At 42.7% G+C, this 22,861-nt stretch overlaps 1 long non-coding RNA gene across 3 annotated transcripts in view; it reads left to right on the top strand.

The window, feature by feature from the left end:
• Positions 1-3,814, top strand: part of LOC135109829 (uncharacterized) — a 94,080-nt gene extending 90,266 nt beyond the window's left edge. For all 3 annotated transcript variants that reach the window (XR_010272930.1, XR_010272928.1, XR_010272929.1), the window contains 2 exons: positions 408-485; positions 2,064-3,814. This is a non-coding gene — a long non-coding RNA (uncharacterized LOC135109829). The remainder of the gene's footprint in view (positions 1-407; positions 486-2,063) is intronic.
• The last annotated feature ends 19,047 nt before the right edge of the window (positions 3,815-22,861 follow it).

Genomic DNA, 22,861 nt, shown 5'->3' with positions numbered 1-22,861 from the left:
AACACTTGTTAAATAACCAAGCTTTGTTTTGGCGGAACAAAAAATAACCACTTTTGTTTTAGCGGAACACAAAAATAAGAAAATGTGAAATCCTAGTATGAAAAGAACACACTTATAGATACCAGCATTCTAGGACCAACGCTTTTTAAATAGCCACACTTACTTTAACGCAACACAAAATATTAAAATATGAAAAAAAAAAAAGCTTTCAGATACCAACAATCTACGACCAACACTTCTTAAATAGCCGCACTTTGTTTTAACCCAACAGAAAATCAGCTGAAATGAAAGTCGACCTGCACTGAATACTCTCAGGTCCCAATGCTGAGAAATGGTGTAACTTTATACCTTCACGTCCAAGTTTTTGCACCTGAACCTCGGCTTGATGCTCACCTTTCCATCTACAGCTGTGCGGGAAGCCTGGCCCTGCTGCTCGCCCCTCCTGCGTGCCTCCGTGCCTCTGCCTTGCATCCCCTGCCTCTCCTGTAAGTCGTTTGCATCTTCGCCTCGTTTAGTAGCTTGTTCTTCTAGGGCACGCTGTACTTTGCTTGCATTTTTGTTTTTATCTCTTTTTTTTTTTTGCGTGGTTAATAATGCTGTTTGTTTTTTGCTTTTTTTTTTTTCTGGGTGTTTTCAGGCCAGAATTAGTGTATGTTGTGTGTTTTTATGATGCAGTTCCCTTTTTATTCGGACTAATTTTGGCTGAGTGGATGCGAGGGACGAGCCGCGCCACTATCATCTCATTCTGTTTTCCTGACTTCTCCCCAAATGACTCCCTGAAAATTTCGGTATTCATTTGAGCGGAGGGAAAAAAATGACGCCCAATACCTGTACGTCCACGGAAGCCGAGCATTAGTAGGCCATCCGCATGGCGGCTCGAGCTGCCTCCATTCTTACTGGGATGTGGCAGTGCCCAGACACATGCACTGCAAACGTGGAGGCAACATTACCATTATTATTGTTGTTATTATTATTATTATTATTATTATTATTATTATTATTATTATTATTATTATTATTATTATTATTGCGTGTGCGTATGTGTCTTTGCCTTTCTCAGTGTCTCATGCGACTCGCTGGATGGATAAGGCTCGTTAGAACATGTTTAGACACTTTCTTGGAAAAAAAAAAAATAACATTGTGAGGGAGGTAAGGGCGGTATTACTGTTTTTATTATTGTGTGTGTATATTTTTCTTTGTCTTTCGCCGTGTTCCATGCTGCTGTACAGACGCAGCTGGTCAGTACATGCTCAGACAGTTTTCTTTTTCTTTGAAGCTTGACCTCCTTTATTGTTGAGAAATAACAGATTGCGAAGGACCATCATTATCTTTGTGTCTATCTGTCTGTCTGAGTGATTCGCCGTGTCCCGTGCCACTCGATAGATAAGGCTCGTTAATACATGTTTTGATAGTCTCTCTTTTTTTTTTATGAAGCTTGACTTTCCTTATTGTTGAGAGATACTACCACATTGCGAAGGAAGTAAAGGTGGCATTACCATTATTATTGTTGTGTATGTATCTGTCGTAAGCTCTTCATTGTGTCCCATTATTATTATTGTTATTATTATTATTATTATTATTATTATTATTATTATTATTATTATTATTATTATTATTGTCATTATTATTATTATTATTATTGTGTTTTGCGTATCTCGTAATATGTCCCATATCACGATTGCCATAACTAGTTATTATAATGTCTCAACACTTTTTTTTTTCAACGAAGCTTGATCTTTCCTATTGCGGAAAAAAAATAATAAAAAAAATTGCAAAGGTACACCGCACACAAGGGGGCGCAGTGTGGCAAGGGTGCTGGGTGGTACATAAGATACTGCATAGTGCATGTCAGTACGTCATTCTTGATGCACCCTTCCTGCTGGCTGCCACAGACGCCGCCATATATTCGCACATGCAGTAGAGGGAAATTTAGCACCGTGCCTAAGCATTTTTTTTCTTCCTGCAGGAGTTCACAGAGCAGAGTGCAAGGTTGTGATGAAACATTGTACATTTATAATAAGTTTATTAAAATTATTCCACATAAATCTGGTCATTCTTTTCAGACGATGCTAGTATGTTGAGAGAGGCTGAGCATCGGAAAGGATGCGGTTTGGAGTGAAGTGCTGCTCTCCTCCCTCAAGTAGAGTCCTCAAAACAAAGTCAAAAGTATGAGCGGGTGTTTGATGTTGAAGGTTCACGATAAAGAAATTAGTAATGGTCTTTTTTTTTTCTCTGTTGAAAAGGGGAGCGAGTTATTAAGGGAACTAGGGATGAGACATTGAGATTTCCAGGAATGGCAGGCTGGGTCGCGTTTCCGTTATAGTGTCAGTGCGGGATGTTAGCGGAGCGGCGAGCAGCACGTGGCGTGATCAATACTTCTCAGCATAGACTGTTCACGGCTCGCTCCTCTCCGGCGCGCGAGACTTGTCCATAAAACCAAATACAGACTAGTTTTAGATGATGACCGCAAAAAGCAGAATTCTCGACTCAAGAAACTATGCCATTCGCCTCCCTGATCATTATATGCACTGCCCTCGCTGATGACCCGCCTGCTTCCTGCCAGTCCGGCGCGGCGACGCTGGAGGCACAGGGCGGCAGCAGAATGTTTAGGTGCGATGAGCGAAACTTCTTGAATAACCACGACGTGTGACGCGGTGGGCCTGACAAACGTTTGGAGTGCTAGAGTTAGATACTCATGAATCCTTTGTTTGAGGCAGTAAATGCCATTGTGTGGGGCGCACCGGGTCGCCGCATTCACCACTCTCCGAGGTACAGTTCACCAATGTTGACCTGGAAAATTGGAGTTTTGTGTGCTGCTTTTTTTTCTATTTTGTTTTTTAGGTGGATGGAATTGACAGAAAATATGTGAACGTGATTTTTTTTGTCTTTACACACACACACACACACACACCAAGCAGGACACGGGGCGCCTCAGGGGACGGTATCTGGCTAGTGACGAAGAGGAACCAGCCACACGAGAGGCAGATGGACGGCCGGACTGATAAGACTGAGGAGGAGGAGGAGGAGGAGGAGGAGGAGGAGGAGGGCGAAGCGGGAGGCAGGCGGCGCGGTGGTGGTATGTTGGAGGGCAGCAGCAGCAAGGCAGACACGGCGGAGTGACCAGGGAGGAGCAGCGGGAGTGCGGTCAGCGGCGACGGTCCCGGGGGTCCTTCAGCACCGAGGAAATGGGAGTCTATACGGTTGGGAAAATTCACCCTTATTACGTTTAGGATCACTGAGGGGTTAGTCCTGTGTGATCTCGGCCCTGTGAGCTTCTGGGGACGTCTCACTGGAACATCTTACTGACGAAGGGAGGGAAAAAAAAGTAGAATTACATAAAAGCCTGAATTCGTTTTTATGAAGGCCGCTATCTCCTCTGGTCAGGTTGCAGAACGGTAAAGGATCCAAAGCCTTTTATATGGTACGGGAATGCTTTTTTCCTACTAAGGGTATGGGATTTGGCTCTCCAGATGTCACTCTCCCGGAGCTCTTATCTCTCCAGCGCAGCGAGGTATGTGGCACGGCGCAAAAGAAGGAACTGGAGATACGAGGGACATTATTAGCAACGATCCATTGGTTCTCAGGCCGTGGGCAACGAGTGTTAGGTCTTTCCATGAGAACCTGCCCCTGATGCTGGCCACTCGAGTAGGAGCCGCCGCTACTGGACCTTCTCCTCCTCCTCCTCCTCGGCAAATGTGTAGTAATTTCACTCTTTCCCTGATGTCTCGTTTGTGCGATCTATAATTCAGTGTCGTGACTTGCTCTAGGGAACACGCCCTCTCCCTGTATTGCTCTTTTTTCTTTAATTTCTTTTCCGTCCCGATCTATTCCTTCCTCTCGTGCCTTCTCTCCTCTCGTCCCTCTCCCTTATCAGCCCTCTCTTTCTTTTCCCTCTCCCTCACTCTCATTTCCTTCCTACTTTCCATTTTCCCATCACTTTCTTTCCTTTATTCTTTCCTTCCTTCCTTCCTTCCTTCCTTCCCTCTCTACTCTTGTCCCTTCACCTTATCACCACCCTCTTTATTTTTCCTTCCTTCATTACCTTTCTTCTTCCCTCTTCCTTTTCCCATTACCCTTTCCTTCCTTCCTTCCTTCCTTCCTTCCTTCCTTCCTTCCTTCCTTCCTTCCTTCCTTCCTTCCTTCCATCTCTTCTTGTTCTGTTCAATTATCACCTACCCTTTTTCTTTCCCCCTCCCTCCTCCACCTTTCCTCTTCATTCTCCATTTTCCCATCATCGTTTCCTTCCTTTCCCTCCATCATCCTTTTCCTGCCTCTCCTCCATATGAACAAGTCATCTTTCCTCACAGCCACCACCCCGTCAAGCTAAACACTCACGCAAGTCCTTTTCCAATAGACTTACACTGAATGATTAATTACCCACGATTTCGATTAAGCACCAGATTGTAAGGGTGAGTTCGGGCTTACGCACTAGGGAGGGCTGGGCAGGACTGGGAAAGATTGGACAAAGGCTGAGCAGGGCTGGGCAGAGTTTGAAAGAGCTGGGAAGGGTCGAGAAGGGATGGGTAGGGCTGAAAAGTGTTGGAAACTGCTTGGAGGGGCTGAACAAGGTTAGGAAAGCCTGGGAAGAGATTGGAAAGGGCTAGAAGAGCTAGGAAGAGGCTGGGAAGTGTTGGAGGAGTTGGACAGAGCTGGGAAGGACTGGGCAAGGCTGAACAGAGCTGGGCAGAACTAGGAAGAGGTGGACAGAGCTGGAAAGAGCTGAGAAGAGAGCTGGCATGCCTGGAAAGTTTGAATAGTTGCTGGGCAGGGGTGAGAAGGGTTGAAAACTGTTTGGAGGGGCTGGACAGGGTTGGGAAAGGCTTGGAAGAGGTTGGGAAGCTCTGGGAAAGGCTAGAAAGGGCAGGACAGGGCTGGAAAAGGCTGGGAAGGACTGGGGAGGGTTGGGAGGGGCTGGAAGGGCTGGACATAGTTGGGAAGGGTTGGGCAGAGCTGGGAAGGGCTGGGCAGGGCTGGGAAAGACTGGGCAGGACTGGGAAGGGCTGGGAAGGGTTGGACAGGAGCTGGGCAGGACTGGACAGGACTGGAAGGGACTGGACAGAACTGGACAGGGGTGGGAAGAACTGGGCAGGGCTGGGAGGAGCTCAGGTCAGCTTGAAGTTGCCCTTAATCTGGAGATAAGCGGCCTTTTGTTGTAACGGACGATGAAGAGTGAGTGTCGTCCCGTCTCTCTCTCTCTCTCTCTCTCTCTCTCTCTCTCTCTCTCTCTCTCTCTCTCTCTCTCTCTCTCTCTCTCTCTCTCTCTCGTCTTGTGCTGGTGGAGACGCTGAACGAGATTAGAGGAAGATAAGACAATGGAGCTACAGAGGTTTGCGAGCTATAGGAAATGAAGAGGGTAAATATGAAAGGGTCCGGGGTGAACAAAGAAGCGCAACTACAATAGGGGACATAATAGAGGGCTTGGAGCGTGAAGGGAAAAATCAGGATAAGTATTTTTTTAATATACCATTGAAAATTATTTGAGAGAGAGAGAGAGAGAGAGAGAGAGAGAGAGAGAGAGAGAGAGAGAGAGAGAGAGAGAGAGAGAGAGAGAGAGAGAGAGAGAGAGAGAGAGAGAGTTAAACTGAAACTGTATTTACTGAAAGGCTGAAAGAGAGAAAGCAAGAATGATAAAGGAGGACAGAAAGACAGAAAGATTACGCGACCAGAGAGAGAGAGAGAGAGAGAGAGAGAGAGAGAGAGAGAGAGAGAGAGAGAGAGAGAGAGAGAGCATTTGCATACTTGCATATAGATTTACACAGACTAGTTTGGTCCACAGAGAGCAGCGTGGCGCTAAATTTAGTTATATAAATAGCATCCATTCTGTTCTCATCGAAAATTCTGGCGTTGATAAAGATTTTTTTTTCCTTGAGTGTGTTAAAGGTCCTGCATTTTATAGATTTAGTCAGCAGCTCGCGCCACTTCTGTCTACTAGTTTCGTTGCTAAAAAAATGTATTTGCAATCCTGTTGTCTGAAGCGATGTCTGAAATTTATTCCATTACCTTAATTGCGAAGCTTGGTAATAAGTGCAGGTACATAGTTTTTTAATGGAAAAGTGAAAAAAAATGTATTTTCGTGGTTTTTTTTTTCAAACGTACGCACACTTAGACATAGACACATACACGAATCTAACCAAACCTATGTTTATTAGCTTATTGACAACTTAAAGAAAAAAAAATCTTGTAGAAGGGTAATAGCTGAACCGAAACTAAGCATTAGAACATAAGAAAAGTATATAAACTTCACAGAAAAAAAATATCAGTCAATAAAAGCTAAAATCCAAGAATATGAGAAGCTAAAAACTCAACATGCTTACAACAAGAAAAATAAATAAAGAGAAACACACATGTTCGCAGTTTGCCTTCTTTCTTTATAATGGATGACGTCACTGGAGCGTCAAAAATAGATCAGTTGACAGCAGGTTGTTGTTGAGTTTGCTGATAAATCGATTAAGGGAAGGAATATATTAACGGACCTTGGCGTTAAAAAACATGAACAGAATCTGGCGGGGAATTAGTGCTGCCGTGTATAATGTAGCTTGCATAATGGTGCCGTATGTGTGTGTGTGTGTGTGTGTGTGTGTGTGTGTGTGTGTGTGTGTGTTTGTGTGTGTCTCGTGCAGTCATGGTGTATAGACGAGTAACATACCGCACTTAACTTCCTCTATGTTTAACGTTTCATCTTAATCTTGCACTCTTTCACAGTGACTGCCACGTGTAGGTCTGATGGTCTCTTGGAGCTTCCCATGTGTTCTTATGTTCCTGTGGTCATCTTTTGTTTTAACATTCTGAGCTCTGTAAAAAGTATACTTGCATACATCCACAGAAGAAAGATAGAATTACTAATTTTATGGTTTTGGTAAGTTACGTAACTTTTTAAGGGAATGTGTCTAAGACGTTGGTGATGTGAAAAATAAATTAGCAGTAAAGTGTTCTTATATTTGGGATTTTCAAGGATGTTACCATGATTTTACTGAGAATTAAGAAGGATTCTGCATCATTAATAGGAAAAGCACCTATGAGAAACAGACTAATTACGTCTGTGGCCTTGGAAAATTGCCCTGACGCGGGAAGAATGCATTTAGGAATACATGCTCAAGTCTTCTGCTCTGCTGAGAAATTATCAGTTGTTCGGGTTTGTTACAAGGCCATCACCTCATCAGGAGACTTCAGATAGAGAAAAAATAACATATAGCACAGTGTACGTGAGTGTAGAAGGTTACTTAGTAGATCTGTGACCACGACTGTACAATCACATAGGAGAAGCGTGTGCTGTGCTCCAGTACCTGCTTCCACAGTCGAGGGGCTCAGGTTTTCTCTGCCTTCTCTGTTGCCTCCAGAAATACTAATGTGTCATGTATTGTTTCGTTCTGCATCGTAATGGATGGTGAGTTTGTATTACATGTTTACTGGATTTCTTTGTTATATCTGTCTAGTCTTTAAACATAAAGTTTATTATTTATTTATTTATTTATTTATTTATTTATTTATTTACTTATTTTTTGTCAATTAAATATTCCAGCAGCATCCCAACAGATGTGAAAAAAGAAAATACTGGTTGCTTTCTTTAATTTTAAGGTTGACGTATGACAGAAACATGTTCTCTGCTGACATTCTTTTTACAGTCTCGTGTAGAGAGTGTATTTTGTGTCGAGGCACCGTCTCACCACAAGGCGTAGGACAACAGTCTGTTGTTAAGTGTGTAGACTCAGCACAAACTTTAAAAAACAAATATAAGTAGTGGGAAAATGCAGCAAAGTGGCACTTACATGTTCTGGCAGTTTGTTGGCATCGCCCTAAACTTGACGCATCTAGTTCAGTCTCACTGCAGCAGAATACTTAAGCCTCTATACCACAGTGTGGTTTTCCAAGTGAAGAGTGAGCCTCGACTGGTGGCACTTAATAATGCTCCCTGCATCATCTCAAGCAGGGAAAGACCATCTAAAACTCCAAAATACAAGTTTAGAAGCCGACTAAGATCTGAAGTTAACGGGGATTTATTGAATCAGTCAGAATTCCCGAAGTATACGAAACAAAGGTAGGTATAAACTTTTCGTCTTTTTGTAACAAGAATTCCGTGGATCATCAAGGGACCACACAGGTGGCGGAGTAAGGGTGAGAAGCCTCGTTGGCCTCATTGGGTGAGGAGGTCGTGTAGCTAATGGAGATAACATTTCACTTTTAATTCTATTAATCATAAGTTAAGGCAGTCAGTGGCGCGATGTAGAATTTCCAAACAATCTTAGAATAACTAGCTAGGATTATTAAAGAGCAAGGAAGTCGTATCTGAAGAAAATTCATTTTCTTGACTCTTGTTCTCTTCATCAAAAATTGAATCCGTACGAGAGATAAAATGCATATCAGATCTATGATTCTGGCCTTTTGGAAGGAATTGTTTAGCTACGTATGTGTGGAGACAGTGAAGGAAGTTTTGAGGAATCATACGTGATTCTTACTCTCTTCATCAAGAGCTGAATCATCGAAGGAGTTCAAAAGCACAATAAATTATATGATATTCGGCTACTACAACTTCAAGATTCATCAGTGAGAATCTAAATTATTACCAGCGTCTCACTCACCCCATAAGAGTAGACAAGAATCCGACTGAACAATAATGAAAGATGAAGTGATAGATTAGCGTTCTTCAATAAACCCTAACATTCTCTCACTCCCTACTTCAGCGTTAATATATTTGGGAAGCTAGACATTATGCAAGGACACGGTTTAGTTTCCAGGTGACGTGCTTGGAACAAAAGAAGCTCGCACACAAGCCAGTATCCAACTAACCAGTGCGCTCCGTTAGCCTTGGCAGTGTATGTAAACAAGTCAGACGAAGAGAGAGAAAGAGTATAAGGAACCTCCCTTGTTGGCTGATACAAATATGTGCTTTTCCGTTTTGTTAGCGCTGATAAATTATAGAAAGAAGAGAGAGAGAGAGAGAGAGAGAGAGAGAGAGAGAGAGAGAGAGAGAGAGAGAGAGAGAGAGAGAGAGAGAGAGAGAGAGTTTCCTTTATTCCTTCATACGAGATTTTTAGTCATTCCTTCCTCTTCTTCCTTTTCGGTTACTAATTCGCTTTCCCGTGACGAAATGTATTCAAGAGGAGGAGAAAATGTGAAATTATGGAAGACATGTTTTTAGAGAAGGGGATGAATGAATAATGTACGAGAGGAAAGAAAGTACGAAGGGAGAGAGAGAGAGAGAGAGAGAGAGAGAGAGAGAGAGAGAGAGAGAGAGAGAGAGAGAGAGAGAGAGAGAGAGAGAGCAGAAACATATGGAGAAGCGAAAGAATGGAGAAGCAAGGAGGAAGTGATAAAGAAGTAACGAAGATTAACTGAGATAAATGGATGAGAAATGGAGGAAAACAGAAACTGGGAAAGAGAGTGAGGACGACGAAAGGAGGGAGAACGTGAAGGTGAAGGGAGGGAGGGAGGGAGGGAGGAGGGTGGTAGTCATTTTGCTGTGAGGATGCAAATAGCAGTTTCTCTCTCTCTCTCTCTCTCTCTCTCTCTCTCTCTCTCTCTCTCTCTCTCTCTCTCTCTCTCTCTCTCTCTCTCTAAGCATTAATGAAATAAAATAGCAATGAAATTATAAAAAAAAAAAAGAGGGAGCTGCGTTCTTAAGCTAAAAATGATCACTGTCCTGTATCATCTATTTCAAAACTGCTCCTGGCCATTTTTTTTTTTTTTATGTAGGAGGGACGGCCGGCCAAGGGCACCAAAAATACAATAAAAAAAAAAAAAAGAAAATCCCACTGAGATCCCGGTCCCCGAACAGGATCCGAACCACCACATACAGGTGCTTCATGAGTTGTGCGCGGACGTATCCTTAGCTTCCTATGCAACTAGAACAAGCCTCAGAGTAAGCATACTTTGAAATACTTTGGACTTTCGCAAGTACGATTTTCAAGGACCACAAACATCATTAGAAAAATCCTCATGAGCGCTTTTCTCATTGATGGTGTTAAATTCTTACTAAACTACTTTCTAATAATGGAAACAGCCTTGAAAGCTTCCAGTAATTTTCACTACAGCCCGTTGAAACTAGCCGAGGTAAGACACCTGAACGTTTTGGAATGGGGTGGCTGCATCTCTTGGGGATTTGCGACTATGTAAAGAGGAGGCATCATGGGGATACATACATGACAACCACGGCAGTCTCCATACAGGACAGGCCCGCCATTAGGACAACTCTGAGGGCCCTTCACAGCTGGACGTACCCACAGTTGAGTTAGGCCCGCTGCCAGTCACGATGCATCCATAGAAACCCTGCGTCTGTGAATTCTTGTCATCTGTTGAAGGAAGGAACAAATGGAGAAGGGTGAATCAGTCCTCTGCCCAGCATCATCTTTGAATAGAAAATAGAAAAAAAAATAATTCTCTGTCTGTCTGTCTGTCTGTCTGTCTGTATGTCGGTATGTCTGTCTGCCTGTCTGTCTGTCTGTCTGTCTGTTTGTCTATGCGTGCTCTCTCTCTCTCTCTCTCTCTCTCTCTCTCTCTCTCTCTCTCTCTCTCTCTCTCTCTCTCTCTCTCTCTCTCTCTCTCTCTCTATTGCTCACACTTTTATCAGCAGCAACGACAGACATCGCCTTACCAGCGTCTCGAAAATTGACTTGTTAAGACTCCACGGAAGCAACGTGTCGAGGCTGAAAGTTATTAGGGAGTTAAGGAAGCTGGCTGGGTGTGGTTTGGCAGGACTGTGGTGGCGGAGCTTGGGAGTGGGGCACGGGACTGGCGCAGTGGGCGGGGGTGGCATTGAAAAGAGGAAGGGAGGAGAGACAGGAACGTGCTGGATCGACATGGTTCCTGAGGTCGGTGAATGGTGGAGAAATTGCGCTGAGAAGAAGGGAACAGTATTAAGGTTTTATTGTGTTTAAGAACCAAGTCATGGGTCACAAATCACTTGCTCTTCTTATGTTGCGAAGGAGGTCAGACTAATGCAGAGCCCATGAACAACTGACATCGACTGTTTGATGTCATAAGAACATAAAGACATCAGAAAATAAGGGAACCTACACGTGGCAGTCCCTTTATTGAGCATACCTACCTTTTTCAACCTATCATTCACATCTTTAAATTTGGCCAATCTTCTTTCAAAGCTTCCTATTGACTCTGTACTTGTACCCTGATTCCGGAGTCTATTTAGTTCATTTAGCGATTCAGTCAGACCACTGCCAGATCAGATCCAGTACACTGCCACCGAGATATTGACGAAGTGTTTGATGTTAAGAGTAAGATGAGAGATTCGCAGTGGACGGTGGACAGTGGCCCTTTATGCCGCACTGTGAGCTGTACTGGATACTGGAAACGAGATATAACTCCAGGACTTGTGTAACAGATTTTATGAGTAACACTGTTTACGACTGCAGGGGCAGCGGAGACACTCGAGAACAAAATAATGTCTTCTGTATAGTCAAAGAAATGATATTGAAAGCTTCATAATGTGCATCAAAATCAAGAGATATTCAAGAAGGTGAAGTGAAAAAAATACTAGAAAAAACTATTGAATTTGAATTCTTATGGCATTATAATATCCTATTGTTTAGGAAGGATCTATAGAAAAAAAAAAAAAAAACATGCTGAAACGTTATTATAACCTTGAAAGGGAGATACGTGCAAACTAATGACTCAGTGTGGTTAAAGTGGTGTGGTGTGGAAAGAAAGACTCAAATAATATTTTTACAGCTTTGAAAGAGAGACACATGGCAGGTTATTAGACTGCAGGAGTGGCGGCCGTGCTTGCCACCTGCCACTCACTTTCGTCACGTTGCTGCCTCATCTCAGCTCGATAATTAACAGCAGCAGTGGTGGCGGCAGTGGTGGTGGTGGTGGTGGTGGTGGTGGTGGTGGGTGTGTTGGGGAGGACGATAATGACAGTAATATTTTGGTGCCGGATGATGACGGTCGTATTATGTGATGATAAGGATAATGATGTTAATAAAGGTCACCGTTTTTTTTTTTTTTTGAGAAATGTTTGAAAAATGTGATGACAAAGTTGATAATAGCAGTGGTAATGGTATTGATAGTGATAAAACCGATGATAATGGTGACCGTGTGCTAAATATTTCAAGTATTTTATATATTTATGAAATCGTTGCGGTAGGTAATGAATGCCAACTGAACAATGCTAAAGGGTCACGGAGAACGTGTGTGTAGTTTGGTAGTGTTAAAAGTGATGGAACTGGTGGGAATGGTGACTGTAAAGTATCTGATGTGTTTTATGTATTCATGAGATTGTTCCCCTTGATCGGTAATTCTTCATCAATGGTAAAGTCATGAGACACGATTAGTTTAGTTATTAGTAATGTTGTGAAAGAGTCATGAGGCACGTGTACTTAAGTTGAGCTCGTCTTAATAGTGATGTAACTGACGGGAATGGCGACTATGTTAAGTACTGGGAGTGTTTTATATATTCATTAAATCGTTGCCCTAGAAAAGTAATGCTAATGTTAGAGAGTCATGTGGCTCGAGTAGTTTAGTTGAGCTCGTGTTAATAGTGACGGAACTCATGAAAATATTGACTTTTAACCCTTTCATTGCTGCAGTCACTCGTTGTCAGTAGCTAAAGCAATGTAAAGAAGTATATGCCTGGACACACACAGAAAAGAACAGAATAGATTATTTATTTATTTATTTATTTTTTGTCTCTTCCATGCTACAGAACTATTTGAGAGACGATAGTAGAAAAAAAAAAAAATAAGTGCCTGAGAAATTGTAGATGATAATAGATGTTTTATTCTGTTCTGTTTTCATTTTCTTTCATTTTATATTATTATTTCTATTTTCTTTTTTCCTTTTCTTTTGTTCTATTGTTTAATTTTGTTTTTCCTTTATACTATTCTGTTCTATTGTATTTTTTCTTTTTTATTATTCTGTTCTGTTCTATTTTCTTTTTCCTTCATTTTCTACTGTGATCTATTTTTTTTTCTTTTCTCTTATTCTATTCTGTTCCATTTATTTTTCTTTTCTTTTAGTCTATTCTGTTCTATTTTTGTATCTATTTCATTCTGTTTTGTTCTATTTCTTTTGTGTTCTTTTTATTTTATTCTATTCACTTTTCCTTTTTCTTTTCTTTTATTTTAACCTGTTCCATTTTCATGAAGTACGTGTAGTTAAGTTGGGCTTGCCAGAAGCAGTGATGGGTGTTCTCGTGAGGTCGTATTGATCTTCATGATGAGACTGATAACGTCACCTCTGTTTTCCAGGAAGTTGACACGATAACACGTTAATTATAAATACATTAGTTTCACGATGTATGATAGATATTGTTGAAACCTTAATCAGACAACATTGTTAATAACTATGAATAAAAGTCATTGATTAAATTCACACCATGATTTCGGGCACAGAGAATCTCGTTTATATAATGTAGCTGCAATGTGTAATAACCTTTTGTTCAGTGAGTGTGCTTTTTTGGCCGGCAGGGAACGTTTTATTTTCGGTTTATATCCGACAATAGATAAAACTACTGCGTCGGAATTCCGGCATCAGAATACCATTGAACTCTGGAATATAATTGAGCCGCTGGTTCAGGAGAGGAACTTGATAATCGTGGGGGAGGGTAATTAGTGTTGAAACAATGGCAGACATGATGCTGGTAAACTTTGGAGCTGTCTGAGTATTTCTTTTGTTCTTGTTCAGAAAAGAAGTATCAAGACACCTCCGAAACTACATAAATCGGTTAACTTTTTAAAATTGTTTTAAAACTGTTTGGTGCAGTTGACCAACCTCCTTCATACCTGAAAAAAGAAGTCATTATCTTCGAGGGTTCCCTTGCTAAACTGTGCCAGAGAGAGAGAGAGAGAGAGAGAGAGAGAGAGAGAGAGAGAGAGAGAGAGAGAGAGAGAGAGAGAGAGAGAGAGAGAGAGAAACTGCAGGAGAGAATGACAAGCGGAGTATGGCGTGGATGTGAAATTTGCGTGGTCAGTTACAAGGTTTTCGGCGAGGACGTTACAGCTTGGGAGGATGTCAGCGAGGGGGGAAAATCTTGTTTGAAACGAGGGACGGCTGGGATGGCGGGGCTTGTGACTCTTTCTATTACATGCAGATATGGAGGGATTTTGAAGACTCCTCGGCTGATAGGATTGCTGTTCTATCTGTTGGGAAGTGAAAAGAAGACAAAGGGTTGTCATATGAGAATAGATCTACTTTGAATACGTCACTTTACTTAAATCCCATAAGCATATATTTAGAAATGCACTGTACGAGTGGGTTTGTAATATATTTCATAATAATTCATCTCACGCAAAATTTGGTTGCAGCACAATTTTGGATGAAACAACACGCGAACAAAACTTATTTAACTTAAAAAAACACTAGTAAAAAAAGAGAAAAGCTGCTCAGCATAAACAAATTCCAATCCCTACGTAACAGGAAGAGCCGAAAAAATATATTACGAAATGCGTGTAATAAAACAAAAAAAAAAAAGTATGTGGGGCACTAAATATCAAGGGATTACAGTCACGAATAAGCTTTAACCTTTTTCCGGTAGTGCAGCGAGGCAAGGAGTAAAGCCAATACATGCAGGGTTGTATTAAATAGTAAAAAAAAAAAAAAAAGTTATTCAATATAGTGGCAACGTAATACTATATGATTAAACAACCTTTTTAATCCTCATTCATGACGCGATGCATATTGTCACACCAGCTGAGAGAGGGAACAATGCAAAATCATGCGCTAAAATCGGCCTGATAAACCCTACTGCCCTTGAAAATGTAACAACTGATTTAGGATATTGGTTAAGAAGGATCAGCGGAATTGTTTATGAAAGTCTAGACACATACATAGGAAAATGACTGAGCTCTTGATCCTTTGACTGCTACAGCTTCTCATCTGGATATTATAGTCTTATGAAAGTTTATCTGAGGGTTTTGAAAGAGTAAGCGTACAGCAAAAAATGTCATCGAATGTCCACCAATTTTTTCTTTTTTCGCAATTGTAGCTTAATTTTTGATGAATAAAATTGCCTAGGATTGGTGAAAATAAAATTACATTTGCCATTAACAGTCAGAGTTAACGAATACTGAAGAGGATTTACGAGCACTGAAACAACTCTATTTTATTTCTACAACCCTATTTTACTTCTCCCTAGTCCCACGTCTGTGGTAGGAGATATTTAGATGAAATGTAGGAGCTTGTGTATGTCATGAAGCGTTTTGCAGTCTCCTTATATCTTTACGTTCTTATATTTTATTTCAACTGTAGGGAATAGTCAAGTGATACTGAGACTGCCGTGATGAACACTATCGTGATTCAGTGGACCATACTATACCAGGTTTGTTAACATGGAAACAGTGTATACTCGTTGTTCGTGTCCCTTCTAGATCATAGTTACAAACACCTTAACATTAATTCATTGGCTTTCCTTTATGTAAGAGCGACACTGGCCCTGGACAACGAAAATGAAGAAAATAAAGTCCCATTGAGGTGCCAGTCACTACAGATAAAACCTAAAGAATGATCCAAAATTGGAGGATAAATATTTTGAAACCTCCCACTTGAAAGAGTAATATTATGATTAAAAAAAAAAATTAGAGCGATAGGATTCGTTTGGTCTTGTCATCTGCTTACCTGTCTCTGTCTATTTTTGTCTGTCCTTTCAATGGGAAGTTAGATGCTCTTATGTATTCTTCCTGAAAACTGTCCTAATCTACTTTTCCATGACTTGCATCTCACAAACTGATCTTTATCTACTCTTCCCACTCCCTTCGAGATCTCTTCCTTCTGGTCTGGGAGTCTCGGTCTCAACAGTCTTTCCTCAAACAGTAAGTCTCTCAAACTCGGGGTCATCCTGCCTCCTGCTCTTTGTATTCTTTTAATCTTCCTTGCTTCCTTTCTTCTTTTCTGGATTCTTTCGTTTTTGTTTTTCTCTTTGTATTCTTCCTTCCTTCTTTCTTTCTTTCTTCCTTTCTTTTTTCTTTATTTCTTTTTCTTCCTTCCTTCCTTCCTTCCTTCCTTCCTTCCTTCCTTCCTTCCTTCCTTCCTTCCTTCCTTCCTTCCTTCCTTCCTTCCTTCCTTTCCTTTTCCTGCAGTGACCACGCCTACATATTCCAATCTTCGGCAAATACTGAATACACAGTTTCTTTATCATCTCATCCAGAGAGTGAATACTTTTCTTTTATTTTTTCAACAAGTATATGTTTCTTCGTTAATCCTGTTTTTATGTCATCTTGCTGACCAGTTAGTGATAAATGTTAATTCTGAGTCTTTCCTTCCGTCGTTCTTTATTTTCTTTTCATTTGTTTTGCCATTAGATAGTATGTCCAACTAGTCTTTTTCTTCCGAAGTCTTTTCTCGTGTGTGTGTGTGTGTGTGTGTGTGTGTGTGTTTACATTTGTTTTCTGAATAACAGTGGTCTCTCTAGTCTTTTATTCATTTTCATCAATTAACATTTCACACTTCTTGACGTTAAACTCCATTTCCTATCGCTTTCCATCTTTTAGCTTCATTTCAGTATGTTGTCCAAATACCCCCATCTTAACAGTATGCATTCTTCGTAATATTCAACCCTTTGAATGCTATGAATAAATGAAAAATGATGTGTTGCAAATTTAAGCGTATCATTTCAAAATACATAGGAATTGGCAGCAAAGGGAGGGAAGGATGGAATACTAATTCAAATACTCTAGTGTGTACAGCTGTCTTATTTTGGCTCTGTGAACTGTCCAAAGAAGGAATGAGGACATCAGAATGGGGGCAGGAGTTGTGCGAATCGTAGAGAAGGCAAGAATGTTTTATGTTTGAGGTGGTATGGACATGTGACCAGGATAGAAGAGGATGACCCAGCAGAGGAGCCAGGTGGAGGGAAGAAGAACTAGGAGAGGAAGAGATGGAATCGAGAGAGACATCAGACAGCTGCGGCCGGAGTATGAGGATGCACTAGGCAGAAGTTATTGCTGACAACATACAAGAATGGCCGACCACATCAAGAAAAAGAAGAAGAAGAAGAAGAAGAAGAAGCTGTCGAAGTGGTCATCGTGTCATCACCACTCAATAGGTTAATTAACAGCTTAGTATAATTTGCAGGTGAACGAACGACTGTCCACGCCTCGTCACTTTCATCAGCTAATACTGACGTGTGAAGGACTCCACTTGTTACTCTTCTTCATCCGGACTTTTATCCAGTATTAATTTATCATTTTATTCTCATTTCGCCGCATCCAAGCTGTCATTTCCGTTTGTGTGTGTGTGTGTATGTGTGTGTGTGTGTGTGTGTGTGTGTGTGTGTGTGTGTGTGTGTGTGTGTGTGTGTGTGTGTGTGTGTGTGTGTGTGTGTTTGAGTCCAGCGCGGTTGAGTGAACCTTCATCACCTGTATCGGAATGCAGTTGACGGAAAACAGGGATATCAGCTGATTAGTCGGAAATTGTCGCATGTAACTGGCATGGAAAGGGATTTCATTGCCGGCAAACTGACCGATCTAGTAAAAATAGCTTCCGTATATAAATTGCGTTCATTATCTAACTACACAATGTATGTACTTACCTAATTCCCTCCCTGTGTGTCCATCTCTCCTTGTGGGAAAGAAATTGCTCTGAGAATTATGGCTCGTAGTTTTCGTTCTTCATTAAGAAACGAATGAAGGAAAACGGGCGAAGTGTGGCGGAGGAAGAGCCGTTGTGGAGCAGAGCGGGTTAGAGTGAAGCGGATAGAGGCAGACCGGATAGAGGCAGGACGAAGCGAGGCGAGATGGAGGAGGATAAGGCTGTGTGGAATAGGGGGGGAAGCAGCTTAGGGCAAGGCAGAATGGGGGCAGTGGAGTGGAGTGGAGTAAAGGTGCAGGGCGGGTCTGACAAGCAAGGGGCGGGACGGCAGGCTGGGCTGGTACGCACCTTATGAGTACCGCCGTAAAACCCGCCTCCAAATTACTGCCCTCGCGTGGTATTGGAAACTGCTAAATTCTGTCATGATGGTTTACGATACTGAACTCTCCTAATAACACCCTTCCCTCTCTCGCCTTGCAGCCCCGCCTCGCCGCGCCCCGCCTTGCCTAGCCCTTCCCTTTCATCACAACCTTTAAACTTGGAAATGTACGTATAAAGGAAAATATTACATCGTTTATCGTTAACAGCACAAAAAGGAAATTACGCCATGACATAAGAGATGTGCCCTGCAGGAGGAGCGCTCGAGGTGAAGGCGTGCTAATGAAATTCCATAGTGCACTGGGGGAAAGGCTCTTGCCACGTCACAGCTGATCGTGCCTCTCGTGCTGACTTACGTGCACAAGGGGACCGTTGCGTCATTCGTCATTAAAGGGCGTAACCTCGTGACTATGTACCATATTCTGAAACACTTCCGCGCTGCATTTCTACTACATTCGAAAAGCTCTAGTTTAGTTGAAGTGACACGGGTTTTTAATAGTGTCTTTACGGCTCTAATGACAGATTAACATGATTTCTGCATTATTCAAGGGAGAAACACTCTTGAAAACCCAGCTAATCATCTCTATGGCCTTTGAAAATAGTCGTGGTAAGAGAGCAAAACGTTTGAATACTGGCCTCTGTGTCGGTTGACTTAAAATGTGAAATGTGTGTACTTGTGTGTATTACTGATTGTCTTGACAGAGCTATTGCGTGTGTGGGAGTGTTAGTGTGCTCGCAGCGTGTTGGCGGCAGGCACGCAGGGTCAGGCAACACAAGCCGATGGTCAGGTGCCCCGGTGCATCGTGTACTGTTAGGATACTTCGTAGTTTGGTTAAGGCTGCTAGACTTGAAGATGTCTGTGTCTTTTTAAAAGATTTGTTTATGTATACGTGTGTGGTGTGGATCGTTTATAGTTTCTACACACACACACACACACACACACACACACACACACACGACATTTATCAGACTCTAATGAAAAGTATTGTGCAAGGTGTGTTTTCATGACTAGTGATTATCTAACAAGTATTCTACACCATCAACGAAAAAAAAAATGTAATGAGAAAGTGAGTAAACATCCCTGTGGCCTTTGTAAGCAGTCTTCATGAGAAAGCGAAACGTTTATGAATACTGGAGGTGGAAGGACAAGATTGTTAGTCACCAGGGAAGCAAGGTAACAAGCCTGGCTGACGTTCTGTACTTATCTATTATTAAGCCAACAGGACAGCAGCGTGACGGGAGAGAAGCCCTACTATTGTTCCACGTCTGGTTTGGGATTTGAAGGTGGTGTGAGCAGAACGCTAACCACTACACCCACGACAGAGAGAGAGAGAGAGAGAGAGAGAGAGAGAGAGGAGGAGAGAGAGAGAGAGAGAGAGAGAGAGAGAGAGAGAGAGAGAGAGAGAGAGAGAGAGAGAGAGAGAGAATGAGAGAGAGAGAGGAGAGAGAGAGAGAGAGAGAGAGAGAGAGAGAGAGAGAGAGAGAGAGATGAATAGTTACCCATAACGTAGCTTAATATCCTTAAGTTAAAAAAAAAATTACAATGTATGTAATTACATTGCTTCGAAGATAAAACTCTTGCCCGTAATAGAAGATAATTAATGGTTCAGTACAGCAACCTTTAGATGCAATTTGACTAATTGTTGATTAGTGTTTTGTACCGCTAGCTGTCAAGAGAAAGGTTTTAAGACACTTCTCAAATTTTGGATATTTTTTTTTACTCCACTCTTTGATGAATGACACCTTCAAGTGACCCTTTTTTCAGCATTTTTTGTTGCCCTTGGCCAAAGCTCCTCTTACACATAGAATGAAAAGTGCATATGTATACAAAAATAAGCATGTCTGGAAAATAACTGAATTTTCACGTATGTGTGTGTGATGTGTGTGTGTGTGTGTGTGTGTGTGTGTGTGTGTGTGTGTGTGTGTGTGTGTGTGTGTGTGTGTGTGTGTGTGTGTGTGTAATAATAATAATAATAATAATGGTAATAATAATAATAATAATAATAATAATAATAATAATAATAATAATAATAATAATAATAATAATAATAATAATAATAATAATAAACGGTTTATTCTTCAGAGGGGGTGGGGAAATACTTAACATTTATCCTAAAGCTAAGTCTAATCTAGAAGGGAAATACTATTGATTGATGGCTCGCACCATGGTGGGAATCGCGCTGAGTCTGTACCGGTCCGTGCGCGGCGCCTTTAGGGGCGTTATCTTGTTGTGGTGTCTGGTGGCACGGAACGGGCGAGGCGCGTCAGGCGGCAGCATGTGTCTGAGACGTGGATGATGCAGCAGTCCCCTTGCAAACTTTTCCAGAGCCTCTCGGTGCCTGGTGGGATAGTCTGGACAGACTCAGGGTGATCAGGGCTTCATCATAGGTGATGTAGGCAGGGCCAAGGATGACCCTGCACGCCCTTTTCTGCACACTCCCCAGTTGTAGCTGTTGAGTGTGTGTGAGGGAGGAGGACCACGCTGGAGAGGCATACATGAGTTTGGAGAGGATGAAGGTGAGGTACACCCCCCTTAACTCGTCTGTCGGGCGTCCCCAGCGACCTGAGTCTACGCAACCTGTAGGTAGCGGATCTTACGGTGCTGGCGACATGCTGCTTCCAGGTCAGCTGGTCGTCCACCGTGACTCCAAGAAGGTTGGCACATCGGACCACCTGGAGGGGGTGAGGGTCCACTGTGAGCTGGGGGGGGGGCACTGGTACAGAGGAGGTACAGAAATGCATCACCACAGTTTTGCTGTGGTTGATGGTCATCCTGCTCTCCTCCGTCCACGTCTGCAGTCGCTCCAGAATTGCTTGCAGTGGCGAATAGTTTATGAGGAGGAGGAAGCAAAGTGGACCCATCTTGGTCCCCCTGGGAGACCCCACATGTCAGCTGTTGGAAATTAGAGACAGAGCCCTGATAGCGAACGGCCTGACGCCTCCCTGTGAGGAAGTCGGCTACCAGTTTAGGAGGGAGAACCAGACTTATTTCCTTGCTGATGACAACAGTGTGATCAACAAGATCAAAGGCTTTTTTTGAAGTGTGTGTGTGTGTGTGTGTGTGTGTGTGTGTGTGTGTGTGTGTGTGTGTGTGTGTGTGTGTGTGTGTGTGTACGTGTGTTCGTGCGTGCGTACGTGCGTGCTTGTGTGTGTGTGTGTGTGTGTGTGTGTGCGTGTGTGTGTGTGTGTGTGTGTGTCGTGGAGGGAGGGGTAGGTGGCGTTTATGTCCGCGGCACAGGAGGGGCCGCGGAGGAGTGAACCATGACATGGGACAGTTCGCTGCACGTTGAAGGGATGTTACTGAATTTCACGTGAATGCGATATTGTTCATTGTCAACCTGCTGTATCCCTTTTGTGAATTCCCCCGCGACAGCTAGCAAGCATCGCCGTGGCCAGGACCCCAGTCCTGCCCGCGCCTCGCCAAGTGTGGAGGAGCTTCACTGTCGGCAGCCCGTGATGGTCTTTAACTTTTTACATTTCATCCGATCAGCCATCTACGCAACGTGCCTGGCAGCGCATTATCCTACGCATCACCTTTCTCACTCTAGGAATATCCACTTTCCCCCTTGAAAATATACATGCTTTTAGTAGAGGAAAGAATGGGAAATATTGGCATCAGGTAACTTCATCAGTGTGCTACTGCGAAGATTCCAAAAAGGTGTGTGTGTGTGTGTGTGTGTGTGTGTGTGTGTGTGTGTGTGTGTGTGTGTGTGTGTGTGTGTGTGTGTGTGTGTGTGTGTGTGTGTGTGTTTCTGTGTGTATGTGTTTCTGTGTGTATGAAGAACGAGAAAAAGAGGTTAACTAAGAGAGAGAGAGAGAGAGAGAGAGAGAGAGAGAGAGAGAGAGAGAGAGAGAGAGAGAGAGAGAGAGAGAGAGAGAGAGAGAGAGAAAGAGAGAGAGAGAGCGTAGTTGCTCTTGATCTCATAACTTTACAGAGAGAGAGATCAAAACCCACCTTGATCTTCATTTTTCAAGCGAACTGAATGACATCAACTCCTCTTCCACCCTTTCCTCTCCCGTCCCCTTCTCTCCCCCTTCCCTTCCCTCACCAAGCAATCCTCACTACCCGCTGCTCACTAACTCCCCCTTTCCCCCTCCCCAAAAAAACAAAACAAGAAAGGAGGACAGAAAGAAGAAGCAGGAAGGAAATCAATGCACAGAGGAAGCAGTTCAGTTTATGGTGCGGCGTCTGTCTCCCTCCCTCCCTCTCTCCCTCCCTCGATGTCTCCCAGGGAAAGCAAAGTCACGTCTGAGTCTATTGATTGAGGCAAGTCAACGGCGGGTCACGGGAGGGAATACTCACGTGTGATAAGGTGACGGGCGCGCGGGTAAACATGTCTGCTCCTGGGTTTTGCTGCCGCTTATGGTGTTTTGTGGTTTCATTTGATTATGAGGGACGTGGGAGTGTAAGCGAGTTAACTTTTTAGTGTGTGTTGTCGTTCACTTATTTTCGTTTATGTTTTTTTTTTTTTTTCTGTGGCTGTGTTTGTTTTATCTGTCTTGTCTGTTTTTTTTTTCTGCCTTTGTCAGCGTGTCTGTTATTGTTTGTTTGTCTGTTTTTGTTGTGGTTGGTGAGTTTCTTTTTTTTTTTTGTCTTGTCTTTATTTGTCTACCTGCCTGTCGGTTTGTGTGCCTTTCTCCCCTCTCGTCCTTAGACACACACACACACACACACACACACACACACACACACACACACACACACACACACACACACACACACACACACACACACACACACACACACACACACACACACACACACACACACACACACACACACACACACACACACACACACACACAAAACACAGGGTACACTCGCACAAAAACAAAAAAATAAATCTTTGCAGAAAACTTTTACTCTTACCCTCTCTGACCGCTTCACTCCTTTTCCCTTCCACTGCCTCTTCACTCCCCCCATTCCTTTTCCTCTGGCCTTGCACCCGTTTTCCCTTCCCTGTTTACCTGTGTCTTTCCCTATACAGCCTTTTTAATTTCTCCTACT

Source organism: Scylla paramamosain, chromosome 2, assembly GCF_035594125.1.
Source record: "Scylla paramamosain isolate STU-SP2022 chromosome 2, ASM3559412v1, whole genome shotgun sequence".
NCBI classification, from domain to species: Eukaryota; Metazoa; Arthropoda; class Malacostraca; order Decapoda; family Portunidae; genus Scylla; species Scylla paramamosain.
This window is presented reverse-complemented; position numbering and strand designations above follow the sequence as displayed.